Source organism: Lactuca serriola, chromosome 6 (assembly GCF_051521515.1).
Source record: "Lactuca serriola cultivar US96UC23 chromosome 6, Lser_US96UC23_V15, whole genome shotgun sequence".
In the NCBI taxonomy this organism is placed as follows: domain Eukaryota; kingdom Viridiplantae; phylum Streptophyta; class Magnoliopsida; order Asterales; family Asteraceae; genus Lactuca; species Lactuca serriola.
This window is the reverse complement of record NC_136413.1, coordinates 83,887,418-83,897,639: the sequence shown is the minus strand read 5'-3', so window position 1 is coordinate 83,897,639 and position 10,222 is coordinate 83,887,418. Positions and strand designations below refer to the sequence as shown.

The 10,222-nt window shown below is 34.3% G+C and overlaps 1 long non-coding RNA gene across 1 annotated transcript; it reads left to right on the top strand.

Moving 5' to 3' along the window:
• The first annotated feature begins 371 nt into the window (after window positions 1-371).
• On the top strand, window positions 372-2,095 carry LOC145058417 (uncharacterized). Its single transcript, XR_013686382.1, has 4 exons — window positions 372-716; window positions 1,084-1,338; window positions 1,517-1,746; window positions 1,880-2,095. It is a non-coding gene; the product is annotated as an uncharacterized LOC145058417 (long non-coding RNA).
• The last annotated feature ends 8,127 nt before the right edge of the window (window positions 2,096-10,222 follow it).

The following is a 10,222-nucleotide window of genomic DNA, read 5'->3' as shown; positions in this document are numbered from 1 at the left end:
ATAAAGATAATAAATAATAATAATTATCATAATATTTTTAATTATTAAAAGAATTAGTTTTATCATTCAAAAAGGCTTAGCGGCATAGTTTGTTGCCCGTTTGCAGTCTCATTCATTGTATGATGACAATTAAAATATTGTGAGGTTTTTATTAAAAAACAAAAACAATATTATACTATTAGTTATTATTATTAAAATTATAACTATAATAGTAATGTTAATAAATTATTAAAATCAATTAAATAGCAATGACAATATTAATTTTACATATGAAAAAATATTAAGATTTCAGTTTACTTTAAAGTTCCCTCCATCGTGGTCAAAAATTTTGAGTTCTCCCCCAACCAATTTTGACCTAGCTAGGTTTTTCCCCTTCTAAATCGACGCCTGATTAATACTTCAAGGCTTCAAGCCTCCCACCTATCTGCTTCATCTTCTTTTCTTCATAGTTCGGGAACGATCCAACACATTGTAACTTCGAGATCAACCCCATGACGATCTTCATCAAATCCGACAACGATCCAGCGAACTACAGACCCGTCATCGTCGTATTTATCCTCTCCTTCTATATCACGTTTACGACCACGACGTACAACCACCACGACGCACCTCCAACGAACCACCACTGAACAACCTCCACCATCTGTGTAGATGTCACCAGTCATCTCTAAAGTCGACGTTTCAAACGATCTTCGTATCTTGCATCTCTATGATTGGTATGTCTCTGAGACTCTGACTACTTCTGATTCACTTAATTTGTGATTCTCAATCTCTAGATCTGTTAATCATCACCACTTTTTTAACTCAGTGCCCAATCCAACACAACTCTTATTATAAACTAACGATGATGATGGTAGTTGAATCGATTGCGAATTAGAGGCGATCAGTTATGGTTGAGATGAATGTAACAGTACATGTTCTGTACTTTTGAATAGGAAACTTTGATTAATAGTAGTGGGCTAGTGGCCTTTCCTTTCATCGAAAACTTGTTTTGCTCCACATTGCTTTAATCACATGTTATTTGTTCTGTTTCAACTATTATTAATAAAAATCATGCTCACATTGTTGTTAATTTTTTTATAGGATAAAAACCACACTTCGATTTGCACGCGACATGGGCTGTAATGAAAAAAAAATTTGTGAACTAATTTAGTATTGACTTATTTGATGCATTTGACAAATTGGATGAGTTGATTGAAGTTTTTATGGTTGATTGCAGAGTAAGTGGTTTATTCTTGTAACATATGGCAGATTCATTTATGAGAAATGTTGATCTAGCATTCTTGGATGTAATCTCTTATCTTGAACGCCTTTGCACTCATCTCTTGCCTCACTCAGGTACTCTTCCTCTCGTCCCTGTTTAATGGTGCTTTGTTTCTTTAATCGATTTTTTTATTATTATTTTTCCTTGTAGTTGAAATTTTATGTATATTAGAAATGTCATGGATCTCTGATTATAATATGATATTGTTTTACTCATTGATTTACTACATTAGTGACTATATTTGTCTTGCAGATTGACGAATGACAGATTCATTTGTTGTCATGGTAACACTTGTAATATAAAAGATCGCAGAAGAGTATCCTGATAGAATGATGATGAACTTATATGTACTTTGCTAGAACTGTTAAACATATAAGTAATTTTATTTCGTTGAAATGTTAAGTTCATACAAGCCATCAGGTAATCAGATTTATACAAGTCACTCATCAACGGGAAACATGAATGGGCAATTGATCCTCACGGTAATCTTCAATTCAATACGGCTGTTAATTAGTATATATATATTTTTTTTGGTTTTTATGCTTTATCAAGCAGATTTGCTGGTTTATTAAACAATAGAATTTTGATGTTATTCTTTTTGTGAACCTGATGCAGATCCTAATTTAGGTTTTGCTAATTTGCCAAACAAGTATTGTTGGAATGATTCAAGAACCGTTGAATGCTTTATTTTTATTGTTATTGTTATTTTTGTATTGACTAGTAACTTAGTTTTTATTTATTTATTTATTTAAACTGATTATTTTTTTGGTCGTATCTTGTAAGCGATATGTACATTCGATTTGTATTTTGTATACGACTAGTTATATTTTATGGATTGTGTGTCAATACATCGATAGCTATGATTTTAATTGTTCGAGACGTCTATATTATAATAAATAAGCACATAGAAAAACTATTGGTGTCCAAAGGATAATATATCTTATGGGTATTATGAATTTGTGTTGTTAAATACTAAACAATATGGATGATTATCATAAGCTAGTGTGTATAAGTTATTTTATGGTCATGTTTTAGATATACATAAGCTAGTGTGTTAAAATCATAATAATCCGTCACGTATTTGTACTTTTATGTAACTATAGGTTCTATAATAGTCACAACTATGAAAAAATCATGTGACTCAGATATTTACAACTATGGTTGAAGTAGTTGTATGTGACTATAATACAAACAATAGTCACACGTAACAATTTTTGAGTGCCCAATTGATAAAATAGGTCATACTTAAACCAAATTGTTGTAGTCATCAAGTTAATATACATACATTTTTGTGTCTAATCAATTACAATCACATTTTAATTGATTTTCTATGTCGAAAAGATATAAAAGTCACACAACTTTTTATACATCTGAATGATAGTAACGATCACGATAAATAATATGTATGTGGCTGTAAGTTATATGATAACCATAGTTAAAGAAAATTACGTGACTTTAAAATACTTTTGGTCATATTTCACTTAATTGTGTCTCTAAACGATAGACAACAATCATAATAAACAATTTTTTTGTGACAAAATATTATCAAAACGCCACAGTGAAAAAAAAAATGTAGCCATTAGATGAACATGGTCATGCTTCGGTTAATTGTCTGTCTCTAAAAGATAGTCAATAGTCATAATAAACAATTTTTTGTGTGACAAATTATTAACAAAACGTCACATTAAAACAAAAGTCATGAGACATTCAGTGAAATACGGTCACTAAAATAAATAAAATGTGTGACTAGAAAGGGTTTATGGACACAATATTGGATAAAAAGATTGATTACAACAACAAAAATCTCTACCCTACAGCCACATTTTTATGTTACGGTCACAGTTTTTTATATGATACAGCCACTAAATTTGAAAGTGGTCGTATGATGCCTAAAATGGCACGACCTTCGATGACACTTTCGATGAAAAAAAGGTGTGGCTATAGCTATATGGTCACGTTTTTTTGGTGTGACCATAACTCATTTTTGTACTAGTGTAGCGACAAAATTTACTCCTTTTACCAATATTAGTAATGTACTTTATTTTTCACCTATAATGGCAACATACATACATTGCCAATACTGTAGAAAGAGCAAAGTAAGTTGCTATTTTCCCAATTTACCCTTTCTTTTTCTTTTATAACCATCTTTTTTTTCATGATCTGTTATTTGGAGAAAATGAAGAAGTTTGTTTAATTTTTCAGGTGAATATGACGAATGGGCTACTTATGTCATAAATTTTATTTACTTGTGATATGAATTTGACAAATACTTTTTGATGAATTTGGACCGTATTTTTGAATTTGACACTATAGTTCTTATAAGCGTTTTTATATATGTATGATGTATTATTTCGCGTTATTAGGCATTAAATATGTAATTTAGTTTGATTAAGATTTGGTGTGTATATATATATATATATATATATATATATATATATATATATATATATATATATATATACATATATATATATATATATATATATATATATATATATATATAACCATGACATACAAAGTATGTCATAAAAATATGTCAAAAATCATATTGTACAAAACATATGTCGTAATTTGAAGTCATATATGTCACTCATAAATACAAAAGTGTTACGAATTATGACAAACAAAGATTGTCGTAAATTTTCTGTCATTGAAAGCGATGTCTAATGTCTGTCATTTTCTTTTATGACATCGCTTTCAATGACAGACATTTGTCTGACATGTATAGGCATCTATGTCATGTATAGGCATCTATGACAGACATTGTCTGTCAAGGAAAACCTTTTTTCTAGTAGTGGGAGTTTTATAAAATCGCATGTTGCCTCTTCAATCCAATGAAAATTATCTTTCTTCAGTTGCTCGGTTAGTTATAGTTACTGGCTACTCAATCTTACCAGATCTTGTACAAAGTTTTTGTACCCAATCAGTCCAAAAAAAAACCCAAAACACATGTAACGTTCTGGGAGCCGAACACTCTAACATCGTTGAGACCTCGATCAGGTCAACATCCACTAGCTCCCATGAAACAATATGTGCCATCGATCCTCGATCTTATATTATGATCTTATGTGAGTGAACACTTCTTTTTATTTGCAGACAAGTGACGTTCCTTCAATGATGTAAAACGATTTCGAGGTGATCTCAATGTTCTTCCATGGTTTGACTATATATTGTTATATTATCAAAAAATACTAGAAGGAACTTATATACATACGGTCAAAATACCTCATTCATCAAGGATTAGAAAGTGGTTTGTGTGTTGTGTGTTACTTAGCCCAAATGGCATTACCAAGAATTCATAGTGTTCCTCGTAGTTACAAAAAACAATTTTGGGTACGTCCTCTTTTTCATGTGAATTTGATGATATTTGATTTTTATATCCACTTTCGAAATGATAGTACCCATGTGCAACCCATTTAGTAGTTCGTCGAATATGTGTATCCAAACTTTATCTAAGTACGATTGCTTTGTTTAGGGCCTGATAATCCACACAAAAACTCCGACTACTATCCTTCTTCCTAATCACTAATACCGGGATGGAATTAGGACCGGTCCTAGGTTGAATCATGCAATCATACCAACTTCCAGCATCGGATGTAGTAATCTCTTGAATTCATCCTTTTGAGCATTGGGAGTACCAATAAGGTTGTATGCTTATCGGGGTCGTTCCTTGTTGTAATGTGATGTTGTGTTCATTACTACGATAGGGCGGTGGTCCAGCTGGTAGATTAAACACGTTCTTGAATTATATGATCAGGGCCTTGGCTACCTCGAAAAACTTACTCTGTTCAGCTGTACAATAAACTCATATTGTTCTCTAAATAACGACCTCAAGTATGATTTGAAAGAGACCGGAGTCCTAGACAAGCTCAGATCTCCCACCGGTGTAACACTCTTTACACTCTATTCTCTTTCCATAGTATCATGGTAAGATCTTTCCAATTGACAATCATATCCCTCGTTTTCGCAGCCATTTAATACCCAATATGACATTGGTGATGCTTAACTCTAGTGGCAGGAAATCATCTACAACCCGTAGCTCGTGTAATGCGAGAATCATATTCTAATAAATGCCTATGCTTCCTTACACCATTCCATTATCCTTACATTGTTACCCAACACTAATATCCTTTAACATATCACCAAGCATTGTGACACGAAGTTATGAGTTGCCGTGCTGTCAATTAATATCACCACTTCGAGACCGCCCATGTTTTCACGTATTTTCATAGTGTATAGGGGCGTTAATAATATAATCGAGTTGAATGTGACTTCCACCGCATCCAAGTGAGTATGATTCTAGCTTGTATCTAAGGATGTAATAAATGAGTCGAGCTACTTAGGATTGGATCGTTAGAAACTCGAAACGAGTTGAGCCATAACAAGCCCGAACCTGAGATTGAGCCTAGAATAAATCTCATTTAACAAACAAGACTAATCTTGAGCCTACACTTAAGAGCACATTTGATTTCGCGAGCTTAAACGAGTTTTTGTATAATTTGTTTTTATTTTATATATTTTATTTATTACTTATATATTAATAAAATATGAAAAATAACGAGTCGATCCCGACCTTTAGCGAGCTTTACGGAGAAACGAGCCTTAATGAGCCGATCCCAAGCTTCATATATGCTCTACAAGCTCGAGCTCGAGCTTTAATAGCTTTAAACGAGCATGGATCGTTGTGAATCTCGATTCGGCTCGACTCTTTTACATCTCTATGTATCAGAGTGTTCTTCCTTCCTTCCTTCCTTCCTGGTCTTCTTCTTCATCTTATTTTCCCTCTAGGCTATTTGTAGGACCCGTTAGGGTAACAATTGCCCCCTGCGAACTTCGCATCACAGTTTAAGCATAACCTTTTTTTTCCCTTTTAGCAGCAAGTTCAATATTCATTTGTCTTTCGAATATCCATGGCTATCCCCCATGCCTCCTCCAACTTTCATATCGTAGGTTTCCATAGCTCCTTGGGTTTGCATAGGCATCATATTGCTTCCAAAATCCATTGGTGTTACTGATGATAGGAATAGCCCACGCCCCGATCGTTCCCTATCTCATTGACACGGTTCTCATTACTGCCAATCCCATTGTGTGGGTCAAGCCCTAGGGTTGTATAACCCTCACCAACTATCTAGGTTCCGATTTTAGCTGCTTGATGGAAGTTCTTTCCCAAAATTTATAATATAATGCTATAATCCTGGAATGTCCCCTCCTTTCGGAAATGATCAAGGAGACGCCGTGTCAGTCCTCTTCATATGGAAACGTATCGAAACAGTGACGTTTAGACAATAAAAGACAAATCTCCCTATTAATTAATAACCCTGTTTCTGGTGACACTTATAGACTTGTCCAAATTTGCAAGATGAATCAGGTTAATGAAGCTAAGACTTGAAACGACGAACCAGACAGCCTCCTGATGAGTAATTATGGCTCGGGTAATGAAATGGAAGATGTTAGAGTAAACATGACTATGGCATAAAATTCTGATCCAAATTCATACAATGAGGTTTTTGAAAGGAAGAATTGAAGAATTTTTGTGATGGGTGCATGAGATCAAGTCGACTAAGAAGACCACTAATGAAGCTTAGTTGGGCTGCCAAAATGAGCTAAAACTAGTGAATCCATAAGACCAAGCTGATGCATAAGGCCTTATTAGTTGCAAAAAAAGAGACTCGTAGAGGTATGGAGTTGATTATTTAGAAGTTTATGTACCTCGTATGGAAACAGTAGGAACTACTATGGCATTGGATTCTAGAAAACGGTGGAACATCTACCAGCTACAAGTCAAATCTCTGTTTCTAGATGGAAAGCTGAATGAAGATGTGTACCAAAGCAAACACAAGGGTTCCAAATAAAGGCTTCAGAGACGAAAGTGTACAAAGAACATAAAGTTCTCAATCGGTTCAAACAAGCACACATGCATGGTTCAATCAACAGCCATAACCTACTCTATAGGTTTTCAGGCTATAGGTTTGAAGTAAAGGCTTAAGAGAAGAAAGTGTACAAAGTACATAACGTACTCTATAGGTTTTCAGGCTATTCGGTCTCATATATAACTACATATACAACCGGTAAAGAGAGGTTTGATTATTATAATTTTAAAGTGCACTTGAAAGAATTTAAAACGCAACATAATCCAATCTGAAACATAAATGGAATTACCTGAATTGGTGACAAATTTGTAGAGGTAAAATAAAACCGATCTAACCTATATCACCCGTGGATGAATGAAGGGGTTTTTGGATGTGCATACTCAGGCCACATAAACATACTGAGGGAACTCTGTCATGTCGCAGTTAAGTCAATAAATAAGCGCCTCCAATTGCCCCCCTGGGCGTTAAAAACCATCTTTAAAGCAGAGATGCATGGCTCAGAAATCAATGGCGTCAATGCAAGGTAAGTTTGTGTATCCAAAGTAAGTGGATGTAGATTTTCAACAAACACTTGTCCTGCAGTTCAATGGCATCCATAACATATAGCATCTGGATGAACATAACGTCAAGGTAACTTTGTGTAGTTTCTAATGCTGAACCTCGGATTTCGACCATAAATAGGGTTTGAAATCACTCACGAGTCGCGCATAAACATCAACATCGCTCCCCGAGATAGGAGAATATCTATATTTCTTCAAAGGTGTTCATATACCCTTCCTTTTTCTAAATTTCTTCGTGACCCATATATTTTATTATTTTGTTTTCATTTACTTCATACACACTTGTTATTTTCTTCATTCACCTAGGGGTTTTTTTATATGATATTATTATTATTATTATTATTATTATTATTATTATTTTAATATATTATTGTTATTATTTTTAAATTATTATTATTATTATTATTATTATTATTATTATTATTATTATTAAAAGGTTTTTATTAATTATATATGGACCGATTGAAAAGTTGGTTTTGTTTCGCATCATGTTTTAGAAAAGAAAAAAGTAAAACAATTAGATCAATCTGACACAAATAATAATAATAATAATAATAATAATAATAATAATAATAATAATAATAATAAAATGAAGAACGACTATGGCAATAAATTTTGTCATGGTTGCGGATTACTTTTTGCACACGTAAATTATAAATTTATTGTAATGTAGGTTAAATGATAACTTTGGAATTAATTGAAATTTTTTAGAGGAACCTTGATTCATCATTGAATATGATGAACTGCAATTTGTGAAGATAGAAAGTAAGGTTATATTTGAAAACTAAGGGGCATTTTTACGTCATCATCAACTATGGTTGTTTATATGGTTGTTCATAAAAATGCATGTAGATGTTCAAAAGTTGAGCATAAAATGGTCACATCAAAAGCTCTAGTAGTGAGTTCCTTCAAAATCCCACAAACCATAATAAAAATACAATGCATGCACATCGGGCCCATAATCACAAAGACTAGATTGCCCCAGGCCCATAACTACAAATTGGATTGCCCTCGGGTATGTTGGCCTAGCGCCTCAACATAACCACTCCCATTAGCGTTCATGCCTACAGCTTAGGCCGACCTGCATTTGGTATCTTTGCCTACAGCATGAATATGACAACCTCAACCTAACCCACCACGATTTGTCGACATATATGATCAAACAAGCAATCAATTAAACAAGTAAGAACAAGCAACTATCTACATGAATATACATGTCGAACAGTTCACTACTGCTAACTAGGCCCTCCCAGCACACTACGCCACTATTGGAAAATCTCCAAGGAATACATAGCTATGTGAGATTTGGAATCTATGTTTGTGGAATTGATTGACAAATGTATGCTTTAAAAATTGTATACGTTAGGATCATATGGTCCTAGAAGGACTGATTTGGCCTTATTTCCTATGCATTGTCTGGTTGTGGGCTTAAGGTAGAATTATTCATTCGACAGTCTATATGATCTCGTTTTGTGTATAATTTGTATATAGAAGGCAACCAACAGTGTTGGTAGAAGTTTCTAGCATCATAGAAGCAAGTTAGTTGAATGATGCCTTTTTATGTTTTGTGGCCTATAGAGTGTTACTGCCAGAATGTTGCTTGCTTTGTGCTTTGTGAGATCCATATTGATGTGAGCTAACTATTAAATGAATATGTTAAGTTACATGATGCAAAGGTTAAATGATTCTAGATTGATTGATTTGGCCCTATTATGTAGCTCTCGTTCGAGTCTAACCATTGTATGGTTGGCTCTTTTATTTGAAACATTGTTTAAGTTTTGTTGTATGTAATTTTATTCATGAAGTAGTAGGGTTTTTCAAAATCTAATGGCAAAGTGAGGTGGGAATCTTAAGAAAGACTAGGAAGTGCTTCAAAGGAATTGGTGTGCTATTTTGTAGTGTGTATTCGTTTGAAAGCGGGTATATGTGAATTGATCGGACTGTAGTGGACAGGAGTAGTTACTTAAAGAATCCGGAATGATTCTTGAGGAAAGTATGGATAGGTGTGGAAGTTAGTATTGGGCTTATACTACTGAAAAAGCACAGGATCCGCACTCGAATCGAGGAGGATTTTGGGGCTTCTAAGTAGTTGATGGAAGGTAGATTGTATGGTTTGGCACCATGATTCATTGCACTGTGTTCCTGTCTTATTTGGTTTAACGGTTATGGTTGTTTAGACAGAGGATGGGTCTGGTGAGTGCTTGGGCCTTAATCGCCATGTCAGTTTGGTTTTGAATAGTGCAGGTCGAGTTCAGGATTGACCTTGTGCCAGGTGCGACCCCGATTGCCAAGGCGCCGTACCACTTGGCACCACCTGAGATTTAGGAGTTGTCATCTCAGCTACAGAAGCTGCTAGGCAAGCAGTTCATCAGGGCCGAGCAGTTCTCTGTAGGGAGTGCCAATTTCGTTCGTCAAGAAGAAGGATGGTTCACACCGAATGTGCAAGGATTACCGGGAGTTGAACAAGTTAACGGTGAAGAACCGTTATCCCCTTCCGCGAATTGATGACATATTTGATCAGTTACAAG